The 15,669-nt window shown below is 36.8% G+C and overlaps 1 protein-coding gene across 4 annotated transcripts in view; it reads right to left on the reverse strand.

Moving 5' to 3' along the window:
• Positions 1-15,669, reverse strand: part of NCKAP5 (NCK associated protein 5) — a 902,113-nt gene that overhangs the window by 383,355 nt on the left and 503,089 nt on the right. The gene's annotated exons all lie outside the window — the stretch shown is intronic.

Genomic DNA, 15,669 nt, shown 5'->3' on the forward strand with positions numbered 1-15,669 from the left:
TCACCACCTACATACCATTCTCTGTCCTCCAAATATCAGGTGTCATTAAAAACTGACAGACTAATGTCTCATGCCCAGTGATCCTTCGGTAAGTTCATATGAATAATATACCTTAACTCATACCTGCCATGCAACTTTCAAATATTGTTGTGCTTCAGTTTTCAGAAATTTTTCTGATAAGTATGAAAGATAAAACATAAATAATCCTAGAATCAGAACAAGCGAAGTGTTATAAATGAACCCCAGGTGCTATGCTTTTGTGAAGACTTATATTGGCTAGGGCAAAACCTTTAAAAATAAACTGAATGTTCAGCTTCCACCTCTGTGAAAAAGACAAAAAGGCCAATTATTTACACTTGGTGTTATTTTGAGCTCTAGTTAAAAAGGAAAAAGAGACCAAAGAAGAAGTTAATTTATCACTACATGAGGCCTGGCCCTATATCTCCTGGTCCTATATCTCCTGTTAGATGAGAAATGAGTCAATGCTCTCTGGCAATATGCAGCGGGTCAGTTAAGTGTATTATGTAGATTTGCAGTAAAGATGTTGAACAGTATTTTTAAAAGAATAGTATAATTACTACAACTGAAGTGCCAGAGATAAAAGTACAAAAGCACAACTTGAAATATGAAGATTCAGCATCATCTTGAGGAAACAAAAACTTCTATGTCCTTCAAAAGAGCTACCCTATAATTGTGAAAACAAAGCAAGTTCATTTAGGTAGAAGAAATTCACAAATTATCCTCCTCCTCTTTGCAGAGGTACTTAGGTATGTGATCTGTTGGATGGCTTGAGATAACTTTAATAGCAGGGCTATAGATTTAAAAATATATTTAAAAGATAGTTCATATTTAACTTTATTTCTGCTGAGATTAATGTTCTGCAAAGTTGATTAAGTAAAATGCTCTGTAATTTTCTTCATAAATCAATTTTCATGGTTCCATTGCTTACCTAGTTTACACAGAAATCTTCATAAAACCAAAGAATATTCAGTAAAAAAAAAACCCATCCATAATTTGCCTAGCACAGAAGAAAAAATAGCAAGACTATATGATCAGTATATTTATGTCTAAATAACAGAGAAAGAATTTGACTATGCTAGACATATTGTAATTGGTCCACTCTCCTGGGTGCTTTCTTCTTCCTACTTCAAAGTAGAAAACATTAGAACAGGCAAGCAAAACCCAGCCTCTGTGAGACACTAGTTGTATATATTATTCCAGACAAGCAAAGCAAGGTTAATGCAATCCCCCTAAAAGAGACCTCAGAGTGACTCCAGATTAATTAATCACAGCAGGAAGAAGCTGAGTTGCCAGGGATGTTGCTAAATTTCCCCTACAGAATAGACTTAAGAGTCACTTCCCTCCCTTAGTAATGAAACGGAGATGCGATTCCCAATGTCAAATTTTGGATTTACAATCAATAATTCTATTGTCAGATCATTTACAACAAATGTATTTATTTAGCTGGCATTGGCAGGAAACTCAATTTATTATCCCAGAGCTGTTCAAAGTCATCTGTACACAGCCAACAAGCATTTGTACGTGCCTGATCCATCCGCAGTTTCTCTTTTTCGGAGAGGAAGGGTTCATATGGTTTACCAAGGAGCCTGACCAGATCATAAATCAAGGGGAAGCAATTTTGATAACTGAATATGAGTTTCCTCTAAAGCTCTTATGTGATGAAGATCTGAGGAGCTCTGGAACTAGCACAAAGGAAAACCCATCACAAGTTTTTCCCCACCCATTGCTGGCCTCTTTGTTCTCTGGGGCACAACCATAATCTGCAGACTCTTTTCATCACTTTAATTCGCATTTGTCCTTAGACCCAGGGAGGCCTCAGCAGCTTAACTTCCTCTCCACTCATTGCTCTCCTCACATCCAATATAGGCTGACAAAGGGAGTTGCTACCAACTTTTGAATCTGCCCGACATGTGTTTTCAATTTCTTCAAAAGTAAGAAAACTTGAACTACCTAACATATATTTTGTGAGAGGGAAACTGCTGACATTTGAGAATCAGGAAAAAAACTTAAGATCTGCCATATGACAGACAACAAGTATAGGAATTAGAAATACCCAACCAACCCCTGGGTCCCTCAGGGACTATTGATGGTTATTGCAAATCCCCTCCTAGGCAGCTGGTACCACCAAAATCATACTCAGCTGCAGTGACTCAAGATTCCTATTCCATTTCTCTCCTAACGGAGATGCTGAAGAAAAGCAGGGAGGAGAAGATATTGACATCAACAGATGCTGCCTACCTCATGTAGTTTTCGTCTTAGCACGGATTTTCATTGCTAGCTATAAAACTATAAAGGAAATGGCATCAGGGAAACAGACTGGATGTCAATAAGTTTGCAATGCTTTATTAAGTTGCTTGAAAAGCTCTTCCCCCCACAAACAAAAGTAATTACAACAGGAAGATGAAGCTTTAAGTACGCTGATACTCTAAGTGCGGTGCTTAGTTTCATTACGGTCTTGCCTATGAGAAGAAATCTTTCTAACAGGGTCTCCTAACAATATAAATACCACATATGTGCCAGAAAGACTGCTGAACTAAAAAGCAAATTTGCTTCTAAGCTGATAATGCCACTTTTCTATAATTATGAGACTGAAAAAAAAGTTTAAGAAAAACTGTTGAAGAGTTTTTCTTTTATTGCAGTACAACCATTTATTTCAAAGAAAAGATAAATTCAGAGAATAATTACAAATGTTGTAAAGAGCCAAAGAAAGCTTGGTAAATAAGGAAGTTTTAAATTACTGCTCTCATAAAAATAAATGTTACTGTCCATCACTGCTCTGGATAGATATGCTCTGCATAAGGAGTACTTAGGTGCTAGGAGGAAAAATGCCAACAATTATGATTATAATACAAACTCTATATTGTTTAGAAAAAACAGTTTGCCTTCTAATTGTCTCTCGGAGCAAAACTGTTTAGTAGCCACATCCACAGCATTTATTCCTTGCATTTCAAATTCTGCCAGAATTGAAAAGTTCATTAAAGTAAATGGATCAGTCTCTCTGCAGATAGGCTCACAAAAACAGCCTCCTTAGCATGTGACTCAAGTCAGGGTGCTCCAAGACGCTTTGGAGGCAATATTTTTACTGAGCAGCAACAGCCAAAGTGAATTGAAGTCATCAGGACCTTGAACAAAGTCATTTAGCCTTTTCCTTTTGTTTAAAGTGTTGATTGCCTAAACGTTGTAAGAAGAATGTTCTCTCAACTCCAGGCACCAGGGTACAAGGAAAGGAAGCATAAATCTATACTCTAACAGCCATACTTACAATTAAGAAAAAAACTCAAATGGTAAAAACAGCTGCGAAAAAGTCATTTCTGTCTTTTATTCTCTAGTAGAAATTTTTCTCGCTTATAAGTTAGTTTGCCATATGGAGGGATATAAAAATGCAATTCAGAGGGAGGATAGTATGGCGGAAAGGCTACCAGCAGCGCTCCAGGACACCTACGTATACCAGGTGGCTGTGACCTCAGCCAAGTCACTAAGAGGCCAGGCCCCCTGAAGCTGCACTAGAGAGTTGTTTGGTGTTTCACTTGGTTCTGATGACAATGTGAGATTATGTATGAGATAATTAATGTTTTTTTAGAAAATTGTTTATACCAATGTAATCTATAATTCATGTAGACACTGTTTAGTTCCCTTTCCATTCACCTTAATGTGAACCATTAACTTTACTCACCCTTAATGTCAAATGTTCAAATAAAAATCTAAAGAAAACTGTGTGCCTGCATGCACGTGTATACATATGCATCTGTACATATATTTGTGCATGCATGTATTTCTCCGATGTGCTTCATTAATATAATTGGACCTAAAGGAAGCATAATTGATGACTAAAAATTTTAGTAGGAATAAAGCAAGAAAAAGCTGGAACTTTAGTACATCAGTACAATGAAAGACAAATTGAAGGCTTAATTACCAAACTGTAGAAGCTATTTAAAAATTATGATTCATATTAGGAGAACTCACAATTGCAACAGCCTTATCATCATATTTCTTTTTTTTCAATATGTTCCTTTTTCTTATCATACAGGAAACTGTCTTCCTTTTTACCCTTTAAATGCTCCTTACAATTGTCAATCAAATTCAAATCCTTCACCAAAACTATAATCTAAGTTTTCTGATAAATCAAAACCATAATCCAGATATGTCCAATGTAACTCCTTAACAAGAATCCACCAAAGTAGAGAAATTACACTTGTTTCTAACCCAGTCATTTAGGTCTATACACATCCTCTGTCTCCAGTCTCCCTCCCCATTCCCTCACTCACTCACACACTCACTTACACACCCAATCACAGATGAAAAACATTGCAAACATGGAATGCTGAGGGCTATATGTTCCATTATGTGGAATAAGAACAAACTTATTTTCCATGTGATTGAAAGTAAATGTCACCTACTCTCTCACATGTAAAATTTTGTTTTTATCTGACCTCAGAAATATTAGAATAATCAGTCTGCAAAAATTGTTTCAGTGGTTTGGGTAGGAAAGTGGAGGATCAGTAGTGAAAAGGAAATATTAAAATCAGAGCTAAACTTATCATAAAAGTCCTCTCCTTGCTACCAAGAGCTGTAATGGAATCTAGATTTTTTCAGAGAGATTACCTCAATATAGTCGTAACAGTAGCAAGTTTTAACTTTAAACCCCATTCGAGTATTTTTCTAAGACTGTGAGGGAACAGATGACTCAAATTTGAGCAGAATAGAGGATCAAATGTCATTTTTGCAGTGACTACTCAATAGGTTTGCTGGAATACAGCCTCTAAGAGAAGAACAAGAGGAATCCAGGATCACGTAAACCTGGGAGTGGACACAAATGATCAGTTTGAGAGCTGGCCTTAGCAGGTGGAGACAGAAGTAGAGTGCACAGTGTTGAAAGAAGCTGGCAACGCTGATCTGCTTCCAGCAGATGCTGGTGTCGGAGGGGATCCAGTATGGAGGATGAGAGATCCACTCACCAGGGACACTCAGAGTCAAGTGGGAGGTGATATACTCATTAATGTTCCCATTGAAAATAGAATGCCTCCCAGCAGCTGGTACTGTAAGCAGGTTTCAGCCAGAGAGGTAGAGTAGGGTCAGATGGGTTGTGAGGGCCTGAGCAGGCCAGGCTGCATTATAGGACAACATTTTGGTTTCTGTTCACTGAGGAGCTGTTGCAGAGGGTCTCCCTGAAAAACAGACTTGGACACAGAAATTCACATTGAGGAAATCTACTGAAGGGGATCGCTCAACTGCAGGACTGGTTGGGTGAAAGGTACTCTGGAGCTAGAATGGATCCACAGGATTGCAACCAACTGGAGCAATGCAACCAGACTTTTATGCCCTAAGAAAAATCATGGACTTGGGCAAAATGTCTTTCTTTACCTGATGGAGATTTCCAGAGAGGGATGCAGCAAAGACCTGTTGTCCATCCACACTCCCAGTAGCTGGAGGAAAGAAGAGGGAGACCTGAAGGGGAAGGGTCTGCATAGTGCATGACAGCAGCTACTCCAGGTGCTCAGCAGAAACTAAGGGACAAACCTAGTGGTTAAGGTGGATTTAGGGCTAGCTGAATCTCTGTGGAGCCACCAGGGCCCAGGGCTCACTCAGAAATCCAGTGTACAAAGGTTTGGTACCAGCAGGACAGAGATGCACGGGTCCTCCCTGCTCCCCTTCAGGGTCACTCAGAAATTGTCTTGTTAAAATATAAGTCCTTATGGTCTTTGAATAATTAATTATTTTACATCATCTACATTGCTCTGGTCCCAGAAATAGCAATAAGATGGCCATGGCCTGAATATGCTCATACTGTTGGAGGCATGAGGAAAGGCAAGTGGACAGCAACGAGCAATGCGCTTGTGCTCAATTTCAGGACGCCAGGAAAACTTAGAAAGTTCCTTCTAGACAGCATTCCATAGATAGTTTCCTTGATCAATGTGTGGGCTGTTAGAACAAAAACTCAAATTCTGGGCCTGAAGGACCAAGAACAAAATTAGGGAAAGGTAAGACCATTTTTTAAGGAAATATCTGACCCCACTCAAGCCACTGCTGCTTGGGTAAGGACTGAAACAGTTGGCCACCCAGAGTCTGCTCCATAACACCGGGTCTGCTTCCTCACCCAAAATTGACATTTTACCCTCAAGACATCTGAAACTAACTTCATGCATAAAGATTTCAGAATGTAGATAATCAGGAAAGACTCCTTCCTTACGGTTCGACTAAGGCATTTGTAACTAACAAAATGATGCACCATGAATTAACCAAAGACAGCCAGTTAAGGATGAATCTACATGTGAAACAAGGCAATCTCCAACTATTCATATTCAAGTTTGAAATCGGGAATTCTTGGATTATGGATTATAGCTCTCCTTTGCTTGCTCAATTTGATAATAAATGTAAACTGTAACACTGTGTCATAAAATTGGAGCCCAGGGAGTGAGCGACACAGATTTTTGGGGGGCTAACATTACTCAGACAGGTATTCAGAATTCAGTAGAGGCTGAAAATTAAATGCTTTGAGATCTTTCTAATGATGCCTTCCAGTCTAACCAGATAATAACTTACAAATGTAAAACACTGGGAAATAAAATTGTGTTGTTATTGTTGTTGTTATTTTAATACCTTCTTAAGCCCCTTTCCTAAATCTTTTCCTTCTTTGGGGTATCTTGAACCCCTTTCAGATCTCAAATCTACTTTGTTCCTCAGATGCCCAGAAATCATTACTAGAGGAGATAACATGCTCATGTGGGCAACATCCCATGCTCCAGCTTTTTCCTCCCACTTCCAATCAAAATCATTTATCTCATTTCCCCAAGGACCTTATCCTTATTAGGCAATCAATTAAATCATAAATATTAAGGCATTGATGACTGTTGTTACTTAATGGGTCACCCATCCCATTTATAGACAGTACTGAAGTTTCCTTCATCAGTCTTTTAATTCCTATTAAAGCAAAGCAAAAAATGAAAAAAAAAGACAATATCACCGTAAAGTCTACAGTTTCTATTAGAGTGGGGTTGCTATGATTGAGTAAAATAACGATAACTTACAAGGTAGTTGCTTGAAAGTGACTGCATGAATGAGGGCAGAAAAAATGCAGGTAATTTATAACATATAATTGATTAGCAGAGTAATGGGATGAACAAAACCCCAGTGCTTTATGAATATAGAAATCACTTAATAAATATTTATACATTTCATTGATTCATTCAACAGATATATATTACATTCAGAGCCTAGTATTTGAGTTCAATGAATACCATTAACTGTGTATTCCAACATGATGATTTATGATGAAAATTGCAAGCGCCAAGGCAGGTGTGTGGGAAAGCATATCTGGACAGAAGTCAATGCATATCACCTTACATATGTGGTCATTATTAGAACTAGAGTTGAACCCACTTGGCAAATTCTGAGATTGATATTCACAAATGGCATTTGCTGATGAGTAAAATAAGTGTCATTTTAGTGTGGTTTATGATTTTCCTTTTGTAAAATGTGATATGAGAACGTTATCTCCTTAATGAAAAATACAATTAGAACACTCGAGGCAGTGAACAGCATTACTGGGTAAGGAAAATGAATAGAGACTAAATACAGAGAGTAAATTAAAATGTGATGATAGGGCTAATGAGATATGTCTTGTCCATCAGGCCAGTGGATCCTTCTCATCCCAACTCTGAGTCCACTTTTAGGGACTGGTGGTTACAAGGGGATAATCCTAGTACCCCTTCCCCAGGAAAAGCACCTACATGTCAAGAGAAAAGGGCAAGAGAATTTGTCCTGCATCATCTCTCCAGGCTATCTAAGGACTAAATGCTTATTTCCCATTTCCTGGAGAGGATCAGCCTCTTACCCAAATCTCTGGAGTCAGAAATGTTCACCACCTGCCCCCACCACAAATCCAGACAAAACCTGCCTTCCTTAAAGAATGAATGGGCCTCATCTAGTCACTGCTACAGGAGACCTTGGTATAATAAAACAAATAAAAAGTCACACATAACCTTCCAATTTATACACAGTTGACACTTGAATAACATGGGTTTGAACTACATGGGTCCACTTATACATGAATTTTTCCCAATAAATACACATGATACTGTAAATGTATTTTCTCTTCTTTATGATTTTCTTAATCACATTTTCTTCCTTCCAGATTACTTAATTCTAAGAATATTGTATATAAGACATGTAATATACAAAATGTTTGTTGGTAAGGCTTCCAGGCAACAATAGGCAATTAGTAGTAAGGTTTTGGGAATTATTGACTGTGTACGGGTCAGTGTCTTTAATCCCTACCTTGTCCAAGGGTCAACTGGTCACACAGACAGTAGGTATGCTGGAGGGGTGAGTGTGTGTGTGGGTGCACCCTTGTACAGCAAGTCCTCACAAAGTGTTATTTCATGTCATATTGTCGTAACATTGATGAGATGCCACAGGAACTTAACTCTTGTTTATATCAACTAGCTTATGGTGTACTGGTTTCATTTCCCTTAAAGTCTCAGAACCTACTGATGACATTAAGTGAGGACTTACTGTATGTGTAAGGGGCAGTTTATTTCATAAAAGATGTTATATATTTTATTTTCAAAATTCTTGCTTTTATATAGAAATTATGTGAGTATCCAATCTCAGTAATATTTATTAATCTTAACAATTTAGTGGTTTAAGTATACATGAAGGGTTACCCTAGCTAATTATAATTCTAGAAGAGTTGATAACACATCCATCAATTACTTTAGGGCAAACCAATAAAATAGCTTTTAAGCATAAGAAAGACCAAAAATGACACTAAAGAAGCAAAGGAACATAATTATTCATTTCTAGATCATTTTAACTGCAGACCAATCATATTGGCAGGAAGCAACAGACAACTTAAAATGTTTAAATTTCAGAAAATGAAGGTACTATCAGGGTAAAATAGATACAGGAAAAGTAAGAGCGAAAAGACCTACAGTAGAATGACAGTGGCCTCATATTCCAGGATTGGTGGAAGGTCCATAGAAGAAACTTTCCATCTGTATATCACCCTTGCCAGTGAAATTCCACTTACACAGAGGCAATTTATGAGGCTGAGTAGTACTCTGGTTTTGTAAGATGCTCTGCGTACAGAACCATGGAGGCCTCTTAACTCTCAGTATTCTGACACAGAAAATAGAGTTCAATCCTCTTGCCAATGACCTTAAAGAAAAACTAGTTGGGTTTTGAAATTCAGCAAATAATACCAATACATTCCAGGATACCGTATGCTTTGAAAGGAAGAGAAAGACACAGAATCAACAGTTCCTGACAGCCTCCTGTATAAAACAAAATAGCACAAAGGATAAAATCAGAGGCTCAGAGTCAAGTGCCTACTTCAGATTCCACCTCTAGTATTCACAAGCTGGACTGTAAGGTGTTATATGAATCAAATGAATGAATACTATTGAAGAGCATAGTAAATCTTCATTGTGAGTTAGCTATTGTTTTTATTACTCTGTGCTCACCCTTTCTTACATGTTTTGTGGTCTCTCTAGTTTCTAGTATATGCTGTGTGCTTCTACTTATTTGGACTCTTAATTCTCCTGTTGCTTCTCCCTCCTTGCCTTCCCTAGTTCTTCCCACTGAACATCTCACCATTTTCAGGAAGCTTTGCCTGGCCCCTCCAGACTAGAATAGGTGTCCCTACATTCCCATTTCACTATGCCCTCCTACTGTGCACCTAACTACAGGCAACTTGAGAGCACACATTCCATCCCCAGGATGTATTCTAGTGCCAGGCATTTACAAGGATTCCTCGTGTGCTGGACTAATATGTTCCTTCATTTAATCCATAGGACAACCCTACAAAATGCGTACACTGTTATTACCATTTCACAATTGGGACATACGAGGAATAAAAGACTCAGAAAAGTGAGTAAAGACTCAAGAAACCCCTAGTTGGGAAAAGCAGGATTCAGGATTTGACTTAAATCTGTCTGAATCCATAGTTCAAGCTTTTTCCTTAGTCTACCTTCCACGTGAAAATGACATATTACAAATTTAATGAGAGACTCATTTTAAAAAGTATATTGGTATCTATAATAATACTTCACACAAAAAAAGTTTTGGTGTGAACTATCAGCCTGGTTTCACTAATGGAAATATGCCAATTAAGTATCAACTTTAGAACAGTCATTCTCCAAAGTACAGTCCCTGGGCCAGCAGCATCAGCATAATCTGGGAATGTATTAGAAGTGCAAATAATTGCACCCCAACCCAGAACTACTAACTGAATCAGAAACTCCAGGGGAGAGCCTAGCAATCTGTAAACAAGTCCTCCGGGTGATTCTGATGCCTGCTCAGGTTTGAGAACCACTTTCTTCTAGGTGTGCTCACTCACTGACACTGATAGGAGTGCTTCCTGACAGGCAACATGCACAGCCACTGCGGGAGCATGGATGTTTGTTCAAGTCCCTCCCAGTGAAACAGGTGTATATTGATGTTCCACTTGCTCACAGGCCCACAACCTAGTCAGGATTTTTTTAAACAACAAACGCTTATTATTTTACAGTTTCTTTTGGCCAGGAGTATGGAGTGACTTGGCTTCATAGTTTTTTCTCTGGATTTCTCAAAAGGTTTCAGTCAAGAGACTGGTCAGGCCTATGGTCTTCTAAAGGCTTGACTGGGGTTAAAGAATTCACTCTCAAGATATTTCACTCAACTGGCCATTGCTCAGTTTCTTTTCTTTTCTGTTTTTCTTTTCCTAGTCAGGTTTTTAATTAAAGTTTTAAGTTCAATAAAATATTTTGGGAAATTGTAATTTTAAGAAATTATGTCAATTATTATAAATAGATACTTTTAAACTAGAGGGTTTTTTTCAAGAATTTTAACAGTATAGTCATTCAAATTATTAGGTTCTTAACTATACTATACTAAATCACATTTTTAATTCACTGGCAAATATTTATTGAATGACTTGTGCCAGAAATGTTCTAGGACATGACATGCGATGCCAAATAAAAAATGACCCTGCCCACAAGTAGCGTAAGGTTTAAAACATTCCAATAACAAGCCAATATAGCAATGGCACTTCAAATGCAAAATTTGCTTGTAAAAAATTAAATATGCTTTAAAAATTAATATCAAGTCATGTTCAACAACCATCCATGTATGGCACTTTATAAGTCATTATAAAAACAGATCAAAAGCGTATGAAAAGAAGCCTCAAAATATTTACTTAAAACTCAGGGCATCCAACTTAACTAAGATGCAGCAAGCATACCTGTTAATCTCACTAATTATATACAATGAAGTAATCTCAACAGAATTATATAGTACCTACTTGAGAACTGTGACAAGTTGAAATTAGGTGAATTGGAATGAAAACCCAGAGGATGACTCAAGGCAATGTTTCTTGTTTCTTTGTTCCTGGCTAAGACTTGAGGACAGCCCAAATCCCAAACAGGAGAGCAGAAATGAACAGGAAAATGTCCAACAAGAATCACCAATTTCTGGCCAGAGGACAAAGAAAGTTGGGTCTTTGTGGGCCAGAGAGTGTATCTTTACTTTCTTTGTTCTTTTTTTAGTCTCCTGATGCATCCTTTGTGATGAGGACACACTCCAGCAAGCAGTAAAATATCTAAAATTCTGAGAGAAAGTCTTCCTCTATGAAGTGAGGAACTGGAAAAGAGGATCTCTGTGGTCAGAAGAGTGTGAGGAGAACCCCCATTATCTTCTCTTTTCTCTTTTAACTTTGTGATAAGGGCTGACCCATTTGTGGAAAGTATGCAATAGTGCAGGTAGGTTAAAATCCCACTTTATTGCCAGAAACGGGAAAAAGAACTCCCTGAGTGCTGGAAAGCACAAGGGAAATCACAGAGATAATGAAACTGGGAAATGGAATCCCTTAATCCTGGTATAAAGTCCTTCCATCACCCACAAGATACACATATTTATAACTGGCCTGAAGCAGCATAGAAAGAGCTTTGAGAACTAAACTAGAATGTTGACTATAGCACAAGTCCCAGATGGGTACCAACTTGCTTGCTAAAACCAAAAAAACAACCAACAGTTATCACAGGATTTTACCAGAACACAAAGTTTCAAAACATAATAATGAAAATGCCAGGAAGTAATAAAAAATAGGAAAATTTAACTCTTAATGGAAATAAAAAACATTTCTGAGATGATACAGTTGTTAGATTATCGGCAAAGAATTTAAAGCAGTTCTTATAATCACATTCCATGTGTTAAGGACTAATACTCTTGAAATAAAGGAAAAAATGAATTTCTTGCCGAAGAAATAAAGAACCAAACAAAATTTAAAAATATAATAAATACAATTTAAAATTCACTGTATACATTCAATAGAAGAATAGAGATGGTGGAAGAAGGATTCAGTTAACTTTAAGATGGATTAATAGAAACTATCTAAATAACAGGGAACAAAAAAATACAGTCTCAGAGACCTGAGGAATAATATGCAAATGTCATTGAAATCATAATAAAAGAAGAAACAGAGTAGAACTATATATATATAGCTATATATGGAACTATATATAAAAAAACTATATGAAAAAAATGCCTGAAAACTTCCCAAATTTGAAAAAAAAAAGACATAAATTGATTGGTATAGGCTCACTGCACAACCAGTAAATAAGTAAATAAATAAATAGGCAAGCTACATATAGATATATCATAACCAAATTACTAAAAATGAAAGATAAAAACTTGAAAGCAGACTGGAAAAAGACAACACATATACTTTAATGATTCAACAGTTTAAATAATTGCAGATTTTAAATCAGAAACCAGAGAGGTCAGAAGATAATGAAATAGTATTTTTGAAGTGCTAAAAGAAAAAAAAATTATTGACTCTGAATTCTATATCTAATGAAAATATCCTTCAGGAATAATAGTAAAATAAAATACGGTCTAAATAAAGAAAAACTAAGGAAATTTATGAGCAGCATTTCTTTAGGAAAAAGGGAGATGATACCAGAATGAAATTCTAATTTCAGGAATTAAGGTTTGTGGGGGGCAGGGGAAACAGTAATGGAACTATCTGGGTAAATATATTATTTTTTTATTTTTAAGTTTTTAAAAATACACATGACTGTTGAAAGAAAAAATATATCAGTTTGTATTTTCAGCAAAGGTACATGTAACACATTGGGAAAGGGAAAGGGACCTACATCATTGAAGATTTCTATTTTTTATTTAAAGAGGTAAAATATTAACTCTAATTAGACTATAAAAAATAAGTATGTATATTAGGATCCTTAGAGCAATCACTATAAAACCTGTACAGGAACATATTTGAAAAGCAATACATACATTTATTTAAATAATGCAAAGGAATACATAAAGGGAAAAGAGAACAAAAAATAGGGAACAAACATTAAATTAATAATAAAATGGAAGACCTAAATCTAAACATATCAATAATTATATTAAAATAAATGGTCTAAACACAATAATAAAAGATAAAGACTGTCAGATTACATCGCAAAAACAATATGTAATTTTATCTTGGCTACATGAACTCAGTTTAATATTAATGATATGGGAAGCTAAAAGAAAAAGTATGAAAAAAGATGTACTGTGTAAACACCAATCACAAAAAAGTTGGGCAATGCTTAATATCACACAATGTAGATTTCTGAACAAGGAAAATTACTGGAGATAAAGAGGAATATTAAATAATGATAACAAGTAAACATAAAATCACTAAGGTAGATCCAAATGACAGAGGAGTAAGTGGAAGCTATATTAACCTCCTCCCAGGACCAATCTGGAATTACAACTAAATTGTAGAGAAAGCATCCTGAATAACCAACTGAAACTAGCTGGAGAGAAGCCTTATAACCAAGGACAGACAGAAAAAGCAACTTCACCACAATGAGACTGGTAGGGAGTGCCGAGGAGGCATGAGAGGGCTGGCACGGCTCCTATGGGTGGTAGCTGAAGTTCAGGAGTGATATTTCAGAATCAGGGGGTTTCCCTGAGGAGTGTAGGGTCTAAACCCCAAGATGAGCTCCTCAGCCTATAGCATTAGAGTTGGGAAAGGAACGCAGATGACATCCAGCTGTGAAAAGCAGTTGGGTTACTGTCTGCCAGGGAGAGATGGCTGGGGACACAGAGTCTCTTAAAGGGCCAATGCACAAAGTTTCCTTTGCAGTCACTTATCTTGGCTCTGGTAGAGGGAGGGCAGAGTGGACTACAGGCGTATGAGGAGACTCTGGGTCTGGTGGCTCTGGGGAGAACTGAAGGAACAGCCACCAGGATTCCTGTGCTGAGTCATTCATTCCCCATACTGCAGAAGCCATCTTTCTCAGGCAGAGCACTCCTTTCCAAATGACATCAGCCTAAGGGGAAGTAATAGCCCCACCCTGTGGTGCTTAAGCTGGACTGCTGACTACAGCTTAAGGCAATAACATTGATTAGTTTAATAACTAAGGTAGAGAAATACAAAGAAGCAGCCAAAATGGGAAGACAAAGAAAGAGACCCCAAATAAAAGAACAAGAGAATTCTCCAGAAGAAGAACTAGATGAAATGGAGGCAAGCAATTTATCAGATAGAGAATTTAGAGTAACAATTATAAGGATTCTCAACAGCATTCAAAAAGATATAGAAACCATAAAAAGCACCAGTCAGAAATAAAGAATGCATTATCAAAAATAAATAATACACTGGAAGGAATAAATAGTAGGTTAGAGGAAGCAGAGGATTGAGTAAGTGACTTGGAAGACATGGTAGAAAAAAACACCCAGGCAGAACAGCAAAAAGAAAAGTGAATTTTTAAAAAATGAGGAAAACCTAAGAAATATTTTGGACAACATGAAGTGTATAACAACATCCACATCATGGGAATATCAGAAGGAGAAGAGAGTAAGCAGGAGATCAAGAACTTATTTGAAGAAATAATGACTGAAAAGTTTCCTAATCTGGTGAAGAAAAAAGACACACAAGTCCAAAGCTCAGAGAGTCCCAAACAAATTGGACCAAAAGAGGCCTACACCCAGGCACCAAATAATTAAAATGACAAGGTTTAAAGACAAGGAGAGAATCCTAAAAACTGCGAGAGAAAAGCAGGTAGTTACCTACAAGGGAAAACCAATTATACTGTCATTGGACTACTCAACAGAAACATTTCTGGCCAGAAAGAAATGGCATGAAATATTTAAGGTGATGAAAAACAAGGACCTACAACCAAGGCTACTTTACCCAGCAAAGTGATCATTTAAAATCAAAGAATAAATAAAAAGCTTCTCAGACAAGAAAAAGCTAAAAGAGTTTGTTAACACAAACCAGTATGGCAACACATGTTAAAGGGCTTGCTTCAAGAAAAAGAAGAAAAAGAAAGAAAAAAAAATAGAAGCAATAATCTAATAATAAAATGGTACTAAATATGCATCACCTTAAATATAAATGGCATAAATACTCCAACCTAAATACACAGGGTAGCTGAACAGATAAGAAGACAAGACCCGTGTATATGCTGCATCCAAGAAACACATCTCAGATTGAAAAACATACTAAAAGCAAAGGGATAGAAAAAGATATTTCATACAAGTTGAAAGGAATAAAAAGCTGGGGTAGCAGTACTTATATACAACAAAATAGACTTTAAAACCAAGGCTATAGTAGGAGACAAAGAAAGACATTACATAAGGATAAAGTGAAAAATCCAACAAGAGAATATAACCATA

This window comes from Desmodus rotundus, chromosome 2, assembly GCF_022682495.2.
Source record: "Desmodus rotundus isolate HL8 chromosome 2, HLdesRot8A.1, whole genome shotgun sequence".
Lineage (NCBI taxonomy): Eukaryota > Metazoa > Chordata > Mammalia > Chiroptera > Phyllostomidae > Desmodus > Desmodus rotundus.